This window comes from Chenopodium album, chromosome 17 (assembly GCF_948465745.1).
Source record: "Chenopodium album chromosome 17, dcCheAlbu1.1, whole genome shotgun sequence".
NCBI lineage: Eukaryota > Viridiplantae > Streptophyta > Magnoliopsida > Caryophyllales > Amaranthaceae > Chenopodium > Chenopodium album.
Genome location: NC_137850.1, coordinates 38,140,920 through 38,161,765, shown reverse-complemented (window position 1 = coordinate 38,161,765; position 20,846 = coordinate 38,140,920). Strand labels below are relative to the sequence as shown.

The following is a 20,846-nucleotide window of genomic DNA, read 5'->3' as shown; positions in this document are numbered from 1 at the left end:
ATAGGCGCGACAGGGGCGGATTTGACACCCTAACTGTCCGATAAGTTAGTAGGCACACTAACTACCGTATTTGCTCCCATTCGAGAAGTGCTTGTTCCTGAAGGTTCGGCGCACCTGTCGACTAGTTAAGCTGACGCCTACTGTAATTCTCTACCTATTAGTTCCGAGAGGTAGATCTCGCAAAGCTTAGGCTGAGTGAAATTTTACGCATCACCTACGCCGTATAATTTTGCGCCGTACGATACGCAATTTGCATTTTTACGCTGCATGAAAACGCCTTCCTTTTTGCTTCGGACGTGAAAAAAGAAGAAAACCCGAACATTTATCACGTCAGTATAGTAAAATGACAAACCTTTCTATGGATGCTTTTACGTAAAGCACCACCACGGAACGTCTTAAGGCACTCTTACGAAAAACGTTCAAAACGTATGCTTGGGGAAGGCACAAAGCACGGTGTGCATGCAATATGATGCAAAAAACTAACAAAAAAAACTGCAATATGCAAAGCAATTAAAAAGATTTTGATGATTTGCGCGCCATTACGTCTAATAACGAGCAAAAACCGTTCACAAAATGATCAAACGGATCAAAATCAAACATCCGGTCTTTTAGTGACCAGTATCCGCGCGCAACTCAAAAGGTCGCGCTGGCCAAGCGCGCGCACATCTGTCTGAGTTGCGCTGGTATATATGTCACGCGCAACATCTTAAGTTGCACTCGACATTTATCTCAGTAAAATGAAAATCGCAAGCGCGAATTTTCATTTCGCCATTTTTCCCTTCCTTCGCCATTTTTCGACTCTTTATTTCTCTAAAAAGCTTGGTTTTTTGCAATTTTTGAGGCTAAAGGAAGCTAATCTCGTTCTCAATTCATATTTTTCGTAATCCGATGTAAGTTTTTTGCTAAAACTTGCTCTTTTTTTGGCTGAATTCGAACGATTTTTGAGTCGTTAAACCCCAAATTTCATATTTGGGGGTTTTCGATTCGGCTTATTTTTCTTGAAATTGTTTGCTCTATGTTGTTAAATTATGCTATGTTTAAGGAGTGTTTTGCGACAAATTTCATGAAAATAGTTAAGTATTGAACCTTGTATGAGCATTTCTTGTTTCGAGTTCGTTCTTGCTTCTTTTTTCGAATTTTTGCTTGATTTTCTGTTATTTTGTTTGCTCATTTCGGTTATACTTGTTAATTATGCAACAATTGTAGTATTGGAACTAGTTTTTCTTCCATAATTAACATTTTGAAAATTTTAAATCCAAAAAAATGGCTCGAAGTGTATACTTAGCCTATTTTCACCATATTCGAACTTCAAATTTGTTTGGTAGACAATAATCATGTTTATATTACTGTTATTCGTCTAGAATTAGTTGATTCTCTAAGATTTTAGAAGATAATCTCTTGAATGCTTAGTTGAAACTGGTATAGGATGGCTTTTGTGGGTGTTAAAAGCCCCCATTTACTGAGTTTAATTGCAGGTATCGTAGCCCCCAAGTATGGGTGGCTTTCGATTTTCGTGTTTTGCCCTATTGGTAGTCGTTATGCTGCCGAAATGGGTCTGGAATACGTATATTAGTTTAGTTTAGGAAATAAAATAAACTAATTAAGGAAGTTTTATCCGTCATAGCATGGACTCGCCTCCGTTTGTCGATGCCGAGGAGGTTCTTGTTGGTCTGGACGAGGCGGTTCGTCCTCGGAAGAGGGTAACCCGTCCTCGAGAGGAGGTTCGAGAGCGACGCGTCGCAGCCGATCGACGTCGCCAAGAGGAGGTGGTTTGGGAGGCTCCTCCAAACTGGGACTCTAGGGTCCTTAACTGGGACCTAGACCACCACATTTCGATCCGAGGGTGGCGCGGCATCGTGAGGTTTCCGCGCCTTTGTCTCTTTATTTTTTTTCCTTTGTTTCTTTTCCTTTTTAAACCATAATCGTTTTTTTTATTTTTAGAGTGAGCCTGGCATGCGTTTGTACGGCTCTGGTGACCTGCGAGCCCGTTTTGAGCGTTTGCCCGAGGTGGCAAAGGAGATTGTAGCACTTTCTGGGATTGACACTAGTACAAAGTTGACTTTATGTAACACATTTTGGTAACACTTTTTATAATAAAAAGTTACTAGATTTATAAGTAACACTTTGGTAACATTCTTTTAGTATGTAACACTCGAAGTTACACTTTTACCATAGGTAACATTTTAAGGTAACAATTTTAACATAGGTAACATTTTGTGGTAACACTAAGAGGTGTTACTTATTTCTTTAAGATATCTATATTATCTATGAATCTATCTATCCGTATAATTCCTTCCTAATAACCTATAAAAGTCAGATAAATGAAAATAAGGATTTCCATTAACAAGTAATCCTTATATGCCTTTTCCACAAAAATAAATAAATAAATAAATAAATAAAACTCTTATTTACAATGTTTGGACTAATTTGCCCCTATAAAAAGATCCATTTATTTTTTGCCCCTTCCTTCTATTTTTCTAGATTGGTTTTTTTAAACCATTTTTCTAGATTGGTTTGATTTGACTATTGTTGTATCCTCCCCAAATTATCATATAAACCCTAAAGTACTAAGATCGATTTTTGAATCTAGATGGTCGTTGAGGTTTCCTTTTCTTCAACCATTCCGGTTGCATCAATTCGCCGACGGCTGACTAAAGTGTCCCCTGAACCGCGCGAACTTCACCTCGTAATGGATGAGCGAATTATTAGGTTCGGATTGAAAGTAGGTCTGTTTTCTTTTACATTTAGGCTTATAAATTTGAAATTTGTGAAACTATCTTTTAATTTCATCTATTAATTATTTTAGCTTGAAACTGTAAGTGGGTTATTTGATTTTAAATTGAGCTTAAATAATTTGATAAGAATGTCTTATCTTCACCAGTTTTATGAATTAGGTTCTGTTTACGGTATCTTGCATTACTTATAGGCTGAAATCAATCATGAATATTAGTGTATATTGTTGTATTGTTGCAAAATTCGATGACATTTGTTGAATAATGACTTGATCAAGAAATTGAAATGAAAAGATCGTGGGTTGGAATTTAACTGTTGATTGGCTGAGTTTTGAACTGAATTTTCTAATTATGGATATTAGCTTATTTGATTGTAGTGAAATTATGTATACTCTATTTAAGGATGGATTTGAGTGAGAAATTGAACTATATCTCTCATGTGGGTGTTTTTATCAATGTGAGTTACAAATCATGTCAAATTGAATATATCTCCTTAATTTTTGCAATTTTTCCTAACTAATTGGTGATATGTGGACTTTATTTTCGGAATGTATATTAAGGTAGTATTTTTAAGTGAAATGTGAGAGTTTTCAGAATGTTATACGGAGTATGATATTTGGTTGACTTTAAATTGAAATACAATGAAAAGATGAGGCTAACATGTAAAATATGAGTATTGAAGAAATAAAAAGGAATAGGCTAGCTGTGCCATGTCGTTGATGATATTTCATTGTATGTATATTTGTATCTATCTTTAATGGTTTGAAGGTTGTAACCAGGCTGGAAAAGGTTGATGATATTAATGCATGACGACTCCTATATCTGAGACATTGGCATTCAATCTATTTCAAGTTTAACAAGAACTAATTTTGCCAAGAAAAAAATGCTCTGCTAGCCCGGGTAAGTTAATTGTTTTAGGTGTTTTCACAATTTTTTCTCTTGTGTGCAAAGTAGTTGACTTTGAGATTTTCTAATCTAATTAGAACTTTGTTAAAATAGAAGGTGGGTAAATTAATTGAGCATTATTATTGAAGAATGTGCTTAGTATATTTGTAAAAATTGGAATCGAATAGAACTGATGGTTTGTGAGAAATCAATGATCTGTATTTGATACATGTCTAAATGATGCCACCTTGCTCCAAATTTTTTTTCATTTATATTTACAGCTAAATAACTTTAAATTATGAGTTATAGTCCTTACATTATATATTATGATCAATTTCATTTTTAGCGAAGTGGGTTACATATGCTACGAGGAAAGATACCAAGAACTTAGTTTCTTTTTCAGATCTCATGGACAAAGTGGAAGGCACATGTTCAAGATTGGAACTTAAAGCTGGTCTTAAGGTAAGAATTATTGATTTTGCCCTGGGAATTACTTTCAAAAGATGTTAGGCATCTAAGTAAACGTTATTCATGTTCTTTTCAAGATTAGAAGCTCATTTGAATTGTGTGATTTACTGACTTCTTTTATGTAATTTGGTAATTTATTGCCTTTTCTTTATAGTGAGACATGTTATGATGGTTATTGAAATTACTTTTGTGGACCTAATGGCATTTGTAAATAAAGGAATATTGGTAAAATATCCTTGGATCAGACCTAATTTGGCCGGGTCTTGAGTATGTTTACCCCTTTCTAATTGAGACTGGTTCTAATAAATCTGAAAAAGGCACAGGGGAAACTATGACATGATTTGCTCTTTCATGTTTACAAAACAATGAATAATGGGTAGATAGATTATTGATTTTCTTTTGGTTATGTGTGCAGGAACTTAACATGGCCAAAAATAGGGTAAATAAAGAACATATGTAACTCGCTTATATGAGATTGCATTGGTGGATGAAATTGTGTCTTCTTTCCATGACGCCTCGTCTAAAGCAAGGAGCTGTCTGCTGCCATTATTGATGTTGTTGACGTCAAGTTATTGATGACTGCTGCTATTGTTATTGCTGTTGTAGCTGATGTCTACTGCTTCTGCTGAGCTGCACGCTGCTGCTGTCTTCGCTTACTACTGATGTTTGTTTGCAACTATGCTGATTGTGATTAAACTTATTCTGTTTGGAATTTGGTGGTCTAAGAGATCGAAATTGACTTTTTTTTTATTTATTATTATTAGATTATTTAGCGAAATAAAAAAAAATTTGGTGTTTATGGTTTTTTTGTTGTAAGGATATATGAAGTTTTATCAGTTCAAATTAATGTTTATCGTATATGTTGATTTCACATTCGTGTAGTGGTTGTACATTTTAAATAGTATTTTTATATTTTTAATTATTTTTTTGCATATACATAATAATCACAGTATTAATAGGAGTAGTAGATGTAAATTTCCTCAATAATAAATGCTACCTACTAATTAATAAAGTGTTACAATAGTTTGGAAAAAGTGATACATAATGTCGAATAAAGTACTACAATATGTCAAAAGATGATTGAAAAATGTTACCTAATAATCAACAAGGTGCTACATTATATTGAAAAAGTGATACATAAGGCCGGATAAAGTGTTACTATATAATTGAAAATGTTACTAAAGATAATTAAGTGTTACCCAAGAAATAATAGGTAACACTTTAAAAATGATACTAACAATATAAAAAAGTGTTACATAAGAGGGTTTAAAGTAACACTTTTAAAAGTGTTACCATACATTATCCAAATTGTTACATAAGACCTTAGGTAACATGGGCGGAAGTATCACCCACTAAAGTGTTACCTATTGTCTATAATAACACATTTACCACATTATGTAACATTTTTTGGGTGTTACTTAAGGTTAGTTTTGTACTAGTGTGACTCCCAGCTGGCGACTCTTCGGGATTTATCGAGCCAGTCTGCATCGTCAGCTTTCTTCCGTGGATTGTTGGAGTTTTGGTGGGATTCCACCAACACTTTCCACTTTCCATGGGGAGAGATGACGGTTACCCCTTTTGATTTCTCTATGATTACGGGTTTTCCTTTCGGAGGCGAGCCTGTAGCTACAGAGCTCGTAATGGGGTCAGACGAGAGATTGCGCGACCTTGTGGGGGACCGTCTTGCGTCGGCCCTTCACGTGTACGCGCAATATTATCCGTACTCGGTTCTTGCCGACGAGTTGTTGGCTGATGAGCTTGATCGACAGTGTACACCTGAGCAACTGGCTCGAATAAACATTGCCCACGTTCTTTCCGTCACCATCTTGAGTGATCGAGGAGAGTGTTTCGCTATTAGGTTACTTATTTGACTCAGCGATTTGGGGCAAGTAGGTAACCTGAGTTGGGCGGAGGTGTCGTATGCCCGTATGCTTACGGTTATGGGCAAGGCGACCTGGGTCATGGATTCCGCGGCAGCTACTGAAGTGCCTCGGATCTCGCTTACATGGCATGGTCGTATCCTTGAGGTACGTGTTTTAAGCTTTTCCGGTTATTTATTTTCGTTTTTTCCTTTAGGCTTATCTTTTCTCGATTTCAGGCTTAGGGATACTCGTACCTGCCTTTCTTAGCCCAGGGTGCTTGGGGCTACTCGTTTCCCTATCCGCCATTGATTGGTCGAGATTAAGAGGAGACGAGTTACTTCTGCCGGCGACTTTTGCCATAGGATTCTTTCGGCGACTCGTGCGTCGGTGAGTTTTCCAAACTACATGTTCTCTCTTCGTTTTTTTTATTTTACTCATTTTCTAACGATTTTTCATGTGGTTGTGTTTTATAGATCGATCTCCGTCCTTGGAGTTTGATCGTCGGAGTCCCTGAGGCTATCCGGTCTGGCATGGTTCGTTGCTGTTTCCGGGCCCTCTATACGGGACTCTCAATGTTCCAGAGGACTGACGCTTGGTTTTTAGGCGAGCATGTTCTCTGGCAGCTTTCAACCGAGGAGCCTTTGGTTCCTGCGGATCCCTCGATCCGGATGCTGCGTCCGGACCTGCTGTCTACCGAGGACCAAGCTCAAGCGATCCTTGGTTATCCAGCGGAGCAGCTGGTGCTGCCAGATGCTTCTTATCCGGCTTTTATAGCATCCAGGCTGACTCCTTTTCCGGCCTTTGTTCCGGTTAGTTTCCTAACTCTTTTTTTTCGTGTTTCTATTTATTTTTCGGAATTTTTACCCTTTTTATCGTTTTTTTTGTCTCATGTATTTTTAGTGGGTCGAGCTAGGTGGTTGGGTGCCTCCTACAGTGGAGATCACGTATACTGATGCTGTCGGATCGGTAATTCGTGAGACCCTTCCAGCGGGCAAGGATGATGAGGGGATACCGTTCGTACATGAGACGGTTGAGTCGGTATGCCTTTTATGTATATGTAATTAAATATTTTTATTTTTTTGTTTCATATACATTTGTTTACTAATTGTCCTTGTATTCTTGGAACAGGTTCCGCGAGAGACCGTGAACGGCATGGTGAGGAATTTACGCGCTTTCCGAGATGCTTATCGAAGAGCCCTCGTGACTTTGTCATGCCGTGATCATCGGATGATCGCGGTAAGTTTTATTATTTTAATTTATTTTTTCTCTTTGCAACGAAGTTATTACATTCCATGTATTAATCTTTGTTTTGGATTTTGCAGGATGTGCAGCAACCGTCTAGTAGTCGCCGATCACCCTGATTCCTCTTGTACACATTTATATATTTTTTAGGAAACTTATGTATATATATTTTTTGTATTATTTTTTTTCTTTGTTTACATGTGTACATTAATGCGAAAATTTTTTTGAGGGAGGGTAAGGGTTCCCGACTTACCCCCCTCGAAAAAAATAATAAACAAACTCCAAAAAGAAGGCAAAAAGAAGGAAAAAGAAAAATATAAAAGTAGGAAAATAATAGAAAAAAAAAAAAGTAGGAAAACAATGGAAAAAAGAAAAATAAAAGAAAACAAGAAAATAATAAAAGAAAATAAAAAAGTAGGCAAGAAAAGGGACACAATGTAACACCCTAGAAATTCCTTTCTTTAAATACTCATTCTACTCTTTTAAAAATACGATTTAGGAATAACTAAGACATTACCGCCACCGTGAAAACGGCTAAGGCAATTACCAAAGATACACAGCGGAAGACTCAAAATTAAAAACCGATTAAACAAGTCAACCCAAAGTCAACCAAACGAAATAAAGTTTAAAACCAAACGAAATAGTCAAATAAAATCAAATTACAACTTGGAACCATTAGAGGCCCTTATTCAAAAACCGTTCCCAAATCAAACCTTTATGTTAGTCCACACATAATATATCATAAACAAATAAAGCATAAAACACATTGTAATCTAATGAAAGCTAATAGGATTCACTCTTCACTCATGCCCCATCATGATCATGCTTCAATACCTGAAAAGTTTATCTCTACTTGCTTCCACTACTCTCCATTAAAAATGGGTCATCATAGGGCCAAGGTAAAGACATGGCCAAAAACACAAACACACACAATCAGCAAAGCTGAGTACATAAGCGTAAAATAGCCACACCAACATGCTTTCACCTATCAACACACACTTACCTCATTGCACCTGTTCACAAACACCAATCAACACAATACAATGACTAGACCCTAATTAATTCATTTTGCATTGATTACGCATCGAACGGGTTTCCACCTATTAACCTCCCCCAAATAAATTTGAGGTTAACTGGCACGGGAGCTATTCGTGCCAGCGACAAAACCACACAAAGGTGGCGAAATTCCTGCGCATAATAAATAACAAAAAGGAATATACAGCGTCCTGTACTCAATTGGAAGTTATGGTTAAATATAAAACCCCATAACCCCCCTATTGTTCATACTCAAGGTATATACGTTCCAAGAGTTTTGGTGCGTAATCTCTTTCACTTTACATTATTTACATATTATTAGACTTGGTGATGACTCTCAAAGCATAATAATTCAATCAACAATAATTATTCAATCAAACAACCATACCAATTTAATTCTTGAATAATTTGTGACCACATATTATTTAATTTTGAACCCTTTTTAATTCTACCTCAGTGTCAAAGACACCTTAAACGCATAATGCGCCAAAAATCCTATCCCTCGGTGTTAAAAACACCTTAAGTGCATAGAGGCACCAACATACAATTTATTCCTTGTGTACCTAGACACTTATATAGCTCCTTCCTCATGCTTAAAGCATCAATAAAAATTATCTGAATCATAATAAAATTCCTTTTCAATATTCCAAACATAATTAAACATGTAGTTTAATTAATCATGTCTTCTAACATGCCATAATTAAAAATGTGGTTCAAACACAACATGCCAAAAATACAATTTTCCAATCCATAAACCATCACAAATAATTCAGGCTTCACCGTTCAATCACAAACACCATAAACTCACAATTCCATACATAAACCTTAGCATGATTCTACTTATAATCAATTACAAACAAACCTAGCATGATTCTACATCACCAAATTATGCTAAGTACCAGGGGCGGATCTAGGGGGGGTTCAAGGGGGTTCATTGAACCCACAGATTTTTTGGAAAAAAATTATAAGTTTTAATTTTTTTTTTTTTTTAAAAAAAAAAAAAAAAGGTTTAAAAGAAATTTTTGTGAGAATAATTATCATACAGGTAAGTTTGGTGCATTAGTAATTCTCTGAATAATAGAGCAGTGCGCCCCTTCAATTCCTTAGGTCTTAGGTTTGACTCCTACTGCCCTCTTTTTTTGTACTTTTTTTTTTTACTCCTTACATTCAGATTTCAATATTTCATATTTCAGAAATCAAACATCAGACATTTTTCCCCAAATTCCCAAACACCAAAACCCTAACCTTGACGACTTGACACCCTATGACCCTAGCCAGTAGCCACTAGCCGCCGCAGCACCGCACACCGAGACACCGACCGGCGACCACCTTACGTCCTCACGGAGTGACGGAGACACGGACGAGTGGACGAGGGACGACTCACGACTGTTCTGTCTTCTACTCTTCTGAGTTCAGATTTCGAGTTCTTCTAGTTCTACAATTGTGAGTCCTCTTAATCTCTTATTCCTCTACTAGTCTACTCCTATTAATTCTTAATCTTGGTTTGCTTGTTTTATTTTTTAAATTGGTTTATGGTTTTGATATATTGTTGAATTCTTGAATAGTTGAGAAATTGAATTGTAGAAAGTTAGAAGTTAGAAACTTAGAATTATAAATTTTTACTTGTTCTGTTAATTGAAATTTGATAATTAGAAGAAGTTTATATTGTCAAATTTGTGTTTATTGGGGACTTGTGATTTTAATTGATAATTAATTGTGTATTTTGTGTATTATTGTAGATTGTAGAGCTTTTGTTACTATGATTTTAATTGATAATTAATTAGAAGAAGTTTTATTTATTTTTTTATTTATTTTTTTTATTGTGTAATCCATCCATTTGTAATAAAAAATTGAATTTATGTATTGAATTTTTAATCAATATATGATCATCGTTTTTTTTTAAGATTTCGAACCCACAGTTCGGAATTCCTGGATACGCCACTGCTAAGTACGCGTACGTACCTTAAGTACGTTATTAAAACTGCCACGACTAGTAGAAATCGCTTACTTCAAAGTCTCCTACACATTAAATCCATAATAGAGTATTAATATCCACTCTAAACAAATTTCCAGCAATATATACTATTTTAAAACCCTTCAAAATTTAATTAGAATAAGCTGAAATTATATTTAAAACACCATAAATTAAGTCCCAATTAATGGGTAGTTAAAATTTCTTCAAGAAACCTAATATCAAGTGTTCTACATAAAATTCCAGCACTTTATTATACTTAAAACTTGTTGTAATTTGGTTTTAAAACACTTAAAACAAAGGCCTACCCTATTATACATCATAATCTTTCAATAAATCATGAAACAAGAACCTAGGGTTTCAAAAATTGGGGCTTTTTAATTAAAAACCAAATCTGAAAATTAATTCACACAATTACAATAACCAAACATCAAAATTAAACCTCCAAACTCATAGTTTATAATTAGACTATATCATAGATTAGTTTTAGGTAATAAAGATTTGATTTTTAAACAAGAAAACCTTTTTTTTTTTTTCAAAAAGAGGCTGCCGACAGCAGGGGGGCCGGCGCCACCTGCCGGTGGTCACCGCTGCTGCTGGCTGGTGCTGGTGGCCGGCGGCCCACCGGTGGTGGTGGTGGCTGCCGGTGGTGGTGTGCACGGCAAGAGGGGAAGGGAAGGAGAGAGAAAGAAAAAAAAAAGAAAGAGAAAAATAAAGAGAAAATGGAGAGAAGTTTACCTTGGGTTTTCTCCACTCTGGGCAACGTTGAATTGTCTCATAAGAGGGATATTTATACCCCTTCTCTATCTCCCCCTTTACCCTAAACTTTCCTCCTTTAGTTTTTCCTAATCCCTTCCCTACTAAAACTTGTTAAAAGTCATAATTTCCTAAAATAAAGCCCCAACTTCTATTAATTAATTAATTAAACGACTTTTCCTTTTGTAAAATATTCCCAATTTACATGGGATAATTAATTGAAACATCATAATTAAAATGCTAGAGTTATTTAAATACCCTTATAAAATATACATATTAAATAAAATACGTATAAAATGTATATATATTAAATAAAATACGTATAAAAAATACGGGGTATTACACACAAAGTGTTAGAAGGCAAATGTATGATTCGTCTTAAGATTTCGTGAAGATTTCGTCATTATATGAGCCAAAATACGGAAATTAACCATAATTACATGCCGCGTCAGGGGAGTCGCGCGCAACTTCGTGAGTTGCGCGCAGCTGTCGCGCGCATGTAATTTTGTTGCGCGCGGGTGTTGCGTGCAACTCAGGAGTTACGCGCGCCACCTGTTAGTGAACTTTCCTTTAAGCCGAATTTGCCGAAAATTTTCCACTCTTGTGTCTATTTAAACGTGGTTTTGTGTAGGCTTTTGATCATCTCGCATTCATTCTCTTAGTAACATAAGAAATTAAAAGGAACTAATCTCTCTAAAATCTTATTCTCTCTCTTTTTTTTTTGAACAATGGTGAAGACCTTTGAACAACGTTTGAAGCAATGGGTCACCTCTCTTTCAACCGAGGATAAACTAGCTTTTAAAATTTACCACTTAGACCCTTTATTGAATTACATGCAACTAGTGGTTAACTTTGCTTTTCTTCGTGCCGCCGTCAACCATTGGGACTCTAACCACCATCTTTTCTTGTTTAGAGGGGATGAAAATTTCCTCCTTCCTGGTGAGTTCAAAGTCTTGCTAGGTTTCCATACAAACACTCTCCCCGTGACTTATTCGCCTACCGTGTCGGATCCCAAACCTATATTCCAAAGATTTTTTTGTTTGTCCGATAAAGATATGACCAACATAGGAACTGAAGAAGGCATGAACTTAATTCTATTTATTGAACACTTCATCACCCCTCGTGACAACATGACTAAAGAACGCTTTAAAATTCGTGTTTATGTTATTGTCTTGTTGTTAATTGTTTACTTAGGACAGGCAAAGAATACGGAGATTATTCAATGGTGTCCATAGTAGAGCAAATAGAGGGATTTCATTCACCTTCTCCTTTGGTTTTGGCGGAAACCGTGTTGTGCTTGAATCGCCATAGAGAAGATCCTAACGAAAACGGTTTCACCGGAAGTCCACTCCTATTACACGTATGTTTTTTTTCGGCGTTTATCAGCGCAAGCAAAGAAGTTGCGCTGGCATGACCAGCGCAATCTTCTGAGTTGTGCGCGGAGGGTGCGCGCAACTAATTTAGTTGCGCATGCCACCTGCAGACCTGCTCGTATAATAAATCGCAAAATAATTTTATTTTTTTTTTGTCTTTTTCAGATTTAGCTCATGGAGCATTTGCGAATTGTTGATCAGCCTCAAAACCTTGAGGCTAATGGAGTAAAGATCTTCCCTGGACGTCGAATCCTTTATAAACATAAGAATGAAGAGGAATGGACGTCGTTTTTCTGTCATGGAGTTCTTAACATACGATTTGTGATTCCTTGGTGGAACATAAATAGTATGATTGGGAATAGTCTCAATTGCCCTTACATTAGGCTTTTAGGCCTATCTAGTACTACTTATATTTTTCCTTGTAGGGTGATGAGACAATACGGGATGAGGCAATATATTCCTCCGCAAGATTGTGATGCCCCTAAAGATGTGACTTTTAAACCCGAAAGGATTGCTCGTTGGATGGAATATTTGTCAAGTCTTCCTAAATGGGTAAGACAAAATCCTCCTGCGAGTATCACATTATCTTCCTTTTATAAGCTAAGGCTTGGATGAATGCGGCGGATAAGGGTGAGTTAAACAAGGCTCGATCTCAACTTCAAGCCGCCACCGCTCGCAATCTACCTAAACCTTTGATGCATTCAACCACTACTACTCCTCCTAGTGGTCAAAACAAAGGAGTGAGAAGAAAGTTAGACTTCTCATCCCCTAAGGCTCGTTCGAAGGAAATAAAAAGAAAGGCTCCTTCCAAACCCAAGCAACAAGGTGTAAAAATTAAAGAACCTTCACCAAATACTCACAAGAAAGCTCCAATAGTCAAAGGGAAAGGAAAACAGGTTGCAAAGGCCCCAATCCCAAAATTGAAAACAATGTTTGGGTGAAAAAGAAGAGTGTAGGGGAAAGCTCCAAGGTTTCTGAAAATGCTGCAATGGAAACTAATTCTCCATCATCTGTGACAATCGAGGACATAGTAAAACCTTAGAGTACAGTGTTACACAATTTTACCATTAGTTTTTTTTTTCGAATAAAGTGTAATCACTACTATTTTTTTTTGTTTACTACCTAGTTCAATAATATCTCTCTTTTGAATTTTGAATGAAATAAAATAAGATTCATATTTTTATATTTTGATATGACCGAATCTTAAAGATTGCCTACGTATTCGCTTTGCAAAATCAGGTCTTTGCGTAGTTCTAATTTTTTTTTATATTATTATGAATTTATTTATTTATTTATTTATTTTCTTTAATCTCTTAGGTAGAAATTAAATAAAAAAAATTAATCAAACCTTGTTTAAAAGAATTAAATCAAAGTTTAATTTTATTTTCCGAGCATATGTTATATTTAAGAAACACACTCTTTTTATCATAAGTAGAAATCGTACAACATTCAAACGCAAAAAATCGGGTTCGCAGTTCATCATCAGGTGGCGCGCGCAACTTTTGATGTTGCGCGAGCCTATCGCGCACAACGTAATTAGTTGCGCGTGACATCCGCGCGCAAATATTCTAGTTGCGCGCGACACCTGTGCTACGAATGTCTCAAAAAAATTTATTTTAAAAAAAAATTAGTATTATTACCCCCCAAGTGTGAAGATTTTTTTGTAATGTTTCAAAAAATTTGAACACTTAGAACGGTTTATTATTTGTAAATTACCCCCCCCCAAGTTTTATGTAGTTTACCGTGTTATTCGGTAAAATGCATAACACTTAGAATCTTTCAATCGAATGCTAATTAAAGTTGGTTGTATGAGTGAACGAGTTTTATCCGGATTTCATATGTAATATTTCTTAAGGTGATCAATGTTTATTAATTGGCGAATTTCATCTCCTCCAATATCCACTAATCTGACGGCTCCTCCTTATAGGATTTCAATTACGCGGTAGGGACCTATCCAATTAGGTTTGAATTTCCCTCTTGGATCGGTTGGTGGACCCCTAACCTCCTTTAGTACAAAGTCACCTTCTTTTATATTTCTAGGCTTTACCCTTTTATTAAAATGACGCGTAATGCAACTTTGGTAGACTTGTACATGATGCAAAGCTCTTAATCGTCGCTCATCGAGGAATAAAAGCTCTTCATACCTCGCTCTTACCCATTCAACTTCCGGTAGCTTACTTTTGAGTACGATGCATAGGGATGGTATTTCCAGTTCGGCTGGTTGAACTGCGTCCATTCCCAAAACTAAGGAGTATGGAGTTACCCCTATTGATGTTCGTATAGACGTTCTATAACCCCATAATGCGAAGTGTAGTTTATTTGGCCAGTCTTTGTAATTTTCTACCATTTTCTTAATGATAACTGTTATATTTTTATTTGCCGACTCTACAGCTCCATTCATTTGAGGTCTGTATGGGGATGAGTGATGATGTTTTACTTTATAACGAGTTAAGAGGGTCTCGACTTCAGCTTTGAACTGAGATCCCTGATCACTAATTAGTTCATGTGGAACTCCATATCTACAAAAGATGTTTCGTTCGAGAAACTTTGCGACATGTTTAGAAGTGATATTCACGTAAGAAGCAACATCAATCCACTTAGTAAAGTAATAAATGGCAACTAATACCTACTTGTGCCCTCCTGATCCTGTTGGAGAGACTTTTCCAATTATGTCAATTCCCCAAGTTGAAAAAGGCCAAGGGGAAGTGAGATTGTATAGTTCGAATGGTGGAAGGTGTTGTAAATTAGCGAACATTTGGCACTGTGGAAATTTAATAACATATTGTGTGCAATCATGTTCCATAGTGGACCAATAGTACCCTTGCCATGAAATTATTTTTGAAAGCATTATACCATTCATGTGAGGTCCACAAACACCTTTGTGAGTATATTCCATAAGGCGTGTGGCTTCCGGTTGGCCTATACATAGTAAGCTTTGACCATTAGGTCCTTTTTTGCATAATTGACCATTTATTAGACCATATTGGGCCGCAAGTGTTCGTAAGGCTCATTGGTCTTTCGATGAAGTATTTTTGGGATATGTGCTATGAGTAATATATTGGAGGATATGATCATACCAAGAATTGTCTCCTTCAATGTAATTTATTTCCTCTATTGCGTTACAATACGCTGGTTCTTCTCTTCTGTCAACGCATAATGGAATCATATTTAAGTGATCTGGAATGTTGATCATTGAGGCTAATTTTGCTAGCGCATCGGCAAATTGATTGTCATCCCTTGGGAGATATTTAAAATCAATATGTTCAAAATGCTCAATGAGTTGCTCTAGGTGTGCTTGGTATAATATCATTGTGGAGTTTTTTATTTTCCATTTTTTAACATATGATTTATAATCAAACTGGAGTCTCCATATACCTCTAAATTTTGCACACCTATGCTAGCTCCTGCTTCGAATCCAATAATGCACGCTTCATATTCTGCGACATTATTAGTAACCTCAAAGTCTAATTTAACAGAGATTGGAGTATGTGCTCCCTCTGGACTTATGAGTAACACTCCTGCGCCACATCCTTTTTGATTGGACGCACCGTCGAAGTACATTACCCATTTGTCGTCTTGTGTCATGAGAATCACTTCATCCGGAAGATGAGTAGTTTCTGCATGACTTGTTTGAATTGGATGTTGTGCCAAGAAGTTGGAAATTACTTTTCCTTTCATTGATTTTTCAGGAATATATTTTAGCTCAAATTCGGCTAACATCACGAACCACTTATCCTTCCTTGTATGGGTGGTTGTTCAAACAGATACTTTATCGGATATTGTTGAGAAATCACATGAGTAGTGTGTGGTAACATATAATGTCGTAACTTTTTGGTTGCCCACACTAATGCTAGGCCTGTCTTTTCCAAAGTGCTATATTTTGTTATGTATTGGATGAATTTTTTTCTTATATAATATATTGCACGTTCGACTTTTCTACCTCTTGTGCTAACATGGTGCCTGTGGCTGTGTCTGTAACTGTAATGTATAGCCTAAGAGGTAGTTTGGGTACTGGTGGTGCTAAAATTGGTGGACTTTTGAGATAATCTTTGATTTTCTCAAAGGCCTTTTGGCATTGATCGTCCCATTCATGTTTCTCCTCTTTTATCAATTTTTTAAATATTGGCTCACAAGTCATAGTCAATTTGCTGATAAATCGACTAATATATTGTAACTTGCCAAGGAATCCCCTAATTTCTTTTTCTGTTTGAGGGGGCGGCATGTCAACAATTGTCTTTATTTTAGAGGGATCGATCTTGATGCCACGTGTGCTTACTACGTATCCGAGTAACTTACCAGAAGTGACTCCGAAGGCGGATTTTTGTGGATTCAATCGCATTTTATATTCTTTTATGCAAGTGAAAAATTAGCGTAAAGCTTTTATATGTCCCTGTCTATCTTTATACTTCACAATCATATTATCCACATACACTTCTATTTCTTTATGCATCATATCATGCAAGAGAGTCGTAGCCGTTCTTTGGTACGTAGCTCCTGCATTTTTTAAACCAAATGGCATAACCGTGTAGCAATATGTACCACAAGGGGTAATAAAGCATGTCTTTTCTTCATCTTCTTTGGCCATTAAAATTTGGTTGTAACCTGCGTATCCATCCATAAAGGATAACATCGTATGTTCAGCCGTGTTATCTACCAATATATCAATATGTGGTAGAGGAAAATCGTCTTTAGGGCTAGCTTTATTAAGATCTCTAAAGTCGACACACATACAAACTCGTCCATCCTTTTTAGGGACTGGAACGATGTTCGCTACCCATCTGGGTAATTACATACGCGAATGAAACCGGCGTCCAACAGTTTTTGTACTTCTTTTATTTTTAATGCGACGTCAGGTTTCATTCGTCGAAGTTTTTATTTTACTGGTTTAGAAGTAGGGTTCAAGGGAATGGTATGTTCCGCAATTTTCCTATCTATTCCAGGCATGTCCTTGTATGACTAAGCGAACACGTCTTCGAATTCTTTGAGCATCGATATGAGGGTCGATCGCTCTTCCGGATTTAGAGTTAAGCCAATTTTGACTTCTCTCTTATTTTCGTTAGTTCCTATATTAACTATTTCAGTTTCTTCAACAATAGGGTTCTTTTGTTCTCGTTCATTCATTAATTCAACCAATTTATTAATGTTATCATCTTCATTAGATTGATTGTTAGAGCATTCGAAAGATTCAAGAGAGGGCATATACTCGGAAATAGAGCTCATATTATTAAAATCAAAAGAGAGTACATCAAGAGAAGAATCCTTTTTGGGATCTTCGTCCTTAGAACTAGAAAATAAAGACTCAGTAATGGCCACAAGGCCTAGATTTTCAGCTTCCCTAGAGTCTACAATGGATTCATCGTCCGATTCTTCAAACATATTCCCTTCGCCTGTGACGATCTCCAGTTTTTCGCCTTTGTGATTAATCCATTTGAAATATTTCCTCCATCCATGCTCAAAAGTTTCGTTTGAAGGGTGATCAATAAGGTTGGTGTAGACACCTAAAAATGTCTCCCCAAAACCCAAACCCGATGATGAACCACCTTTCACCGCCACTGTTGGTTGGGTTCAGTATTTAATCCCAAGAGTGCTTAAAAAATCGTATTTGATTAAATTCGTATTTTTGAACAGTCCATGGATTAGTCTTGATGTTTGGTAAAAGCATAGTTTTAATTTTAGCCCAAACTTATTATTTAATCTTAGCCCAAACCTTTTTTTTATTTTATTGTTTTATTATTTATTTTTGGACCAAACCTTTTATTTATTTTATTTGCTTATTTGCTTATTTTAGCCTGTAGACACCTAAAAATGTCTCCTCAAAACCAAACTCGATGATGAACAACCTTTCACTGCCATTATTGGTCGGGTTTAGTATTTAATCTTTGGAGTGCTTAAATCCATATTCAAATCCATATTTTCATTTCATAAACCAACCCAATTCCTAGCCCATTCCCCCAAAATATAACTTATTTTCCTCTTTTCGTGCCTTTAAACCCAAAATAATTCATTTCGTGTCCTTTAAAATCATTCATTTCGTGTCCTTTTTATAAAAACGTTTAATCCAGTTTATTTTGGTCCATAATATGAGTCCAATGATTAAATAGTTGGTTGGGGATTTAAAAGATCTTTCCAACGATATATTATAAGCCCAAATCCGAGTTATAACGAATAAGTTATGGCCAAAATATTAAACTGAGCCCAAACCGAACCTAAACCCACCTTGCCTACGACCCAATGATCATGTGGAGGGTCCAAATTATTTAATCCCATTCCTAAAACAATTAGGATTAATTAGAAGCTTCTATAAGTTTCTAAAAGATCTTAATTATCCTTTTTTAAAAGATAAGATTAAAGAATTTGAAATTGAATAAAATATTTCTTTTTGAAAATCCTAATTTTATCCGAATTGAAAGACGTTCAAAGTTAGACAGATATTATTTTAATACCTCATAGTTTTTATCCAAATTTTATATGGTTGGATAGCCCTGGAAATTATCTTTCCAATGATATATTATAATATCAATTCCGAGCTATAACGGAAAAGATATGAATGAAATGTCAAACTCTATCCAAAGCTGACACTGTCTCACTATTTCGGCCATATCTTTTATTCTATAAAATATTTTAATCTGATTCTAATTGGTTTGGAAAGTAGACTTCAAGAGCTTTCCAACGATATCTTATTCATCTTATTCTGATTTCTGGATCAAAAGATATGATAAAAACAAAAACCGCAAAAACTGCTGTCTATCGAGTTTTATTCCGATTTAATTCGGATCTTATCTTAATTCTTCGACCCCTCTTTTTTCTCTATAAATAGAGGTCATATCACCCCTTTTTCAAGAATCAACAAGCTTGATCATCAAATCCTTCTCTCTTTCTCTCTTTAACACCAAAAATCATTCTCTTCTCTCTCTCCCGTATTCTAAGCCTTAAACCTGTATTCCTAATTACACCATTCTTCCCTTAAGCACTCCAAGGAGTCTATACTAAACCCGAGGTTCCATCCTTAAACCAAGGTGTGAAAGGTATAAATAACTGAGGGTTTGGACCAAATCAAATCTATATTTAATTAATTTAAATTTCATTTGCTTTATATTTTTAATTGAAGTTACTAACAATTTATTCATGATGTAGCAATTTAAAGGAACGTGCGGAATGTGAGTAATTAATTAAATTAATTACTCTTATTTTATTTTATATTGCTAGTATCATGATTAGATTCATTTATTATTTGATTTGACTAACAATTTATTGTTAAATTGCTTCCAATATTAATGTTTATTCTATTATTTTTATTGATCACTATATTGCATGTTTAAAGGGAATATGTAATTGAAAATCACGCCTAATAAGATAATTTGGAAAACCGGTTTAGGTTCCTTTTTAATCTTATTGTATAATCAAGTGGTCACGATATTTGAGAATTATATGTTGCATTAATATTCAACCAATTTAGCCTAATAATAGTTTGGAGCAAATTGAATATTTTGTTTGTGTGCCTTTGAGATCGCAAGAATAATTTTTTCGCTATAAGAATCGAGTAGAGGCCAATACGGGCGAATGTGACTCCATGACTCACTTCGTACCATCATCCCCGATCCTCCTTTCGTGGTTCCGAACCATATGGAGTTAGTAATCTCATGGATTATGAATGGGGTGTAACCTTCACGGGTCAATCGTTGTTGCCTATCGTTGTCCCTTAATCTTGGTTGCCTTTTATGATCCGTGAACGGTTTACAAGTTCCTTAAAAACTTGTTGGCGGCTCCCTACTTTATTTGTCCCTAATCGTTGTCCCTAATCGTAATGTCAATTCCCACTTCCTATGAGTGCCAAGCATATTCACACATGCTTTTAACGTAGGCGCACTTCGAACGACATCTACATAGCCCAAATAATAATAAATCAGAAAAAGGCCCGAAATTATCAATCGGCACTTAAAATGCTGAACAAAATTAGGGTTTAAAAATGTATTTAGACGGAAAAGCGGACTGAAAATTCCCGCGCCACGGCAGGAATCCACCGTGTCACGGGAATCTTTCCCGTCTGACGGTGGGATTTCCCGTGACACGGGAATTTCCGTGTCCTTTCCGCGTAAACCCTTAATGCGTTTTCTTCCCCATTTACTAAAAATTTCCCGCGCCACTCAAAAATTGCACCGTGTCACGGGAATGTTTCCCGTCTGACGGTGGGACTTCCCGTGTCACGGTACAGTTTTCCGTGTTACGGGATACTTTTTTAGGGTTTTTATCATTTTAGGGTTCCGTGTGCTCCCTCAACACATTTTCTCTATAAATACCCCCTCATTTCTGTTGTACGGGGCATCAATTAATTCTGTAGTTTTTTCTCTCTTCTATGCTCTAGCCTAAACACTAGCCTACCCCTTATTCTTTCAAAATTTCTTCTTCAAGCACTCCCAGGAGTCCATACTTTACTCGTGGTTCTGTCCTTAAGCCAAGGCGTGAAAGGTAGAAATGTTTGAGGGTTTGGCCCCAAATCAACTCTACTTTATTTAGTTTAATT

At 36.1% G+C, this 20,846-nt stretch overlaps 1 long non-coding RNA gene across 1 annotated transcript; it reads left to right on the top strand.

The window, feature by feature from the left end:
- Positions 1–2,673: 2,673 nt before the first annotated feature.
- Positions 2,674–4,971, top strand: LOC145587912 (uncharacterized). The gene is made up of 3 exons (XR_014101488.1): positions 2,674–2,726; positions 3,512–4,079; positions 4,501–4,971. It is a non-coding gene; the product is annotated as an uncharacterized LOC145587912 (long non-coding RNA).
- The last annotated feature ends 15,875 nt before the right edge of the window (positions 4,972–20,846 follow it).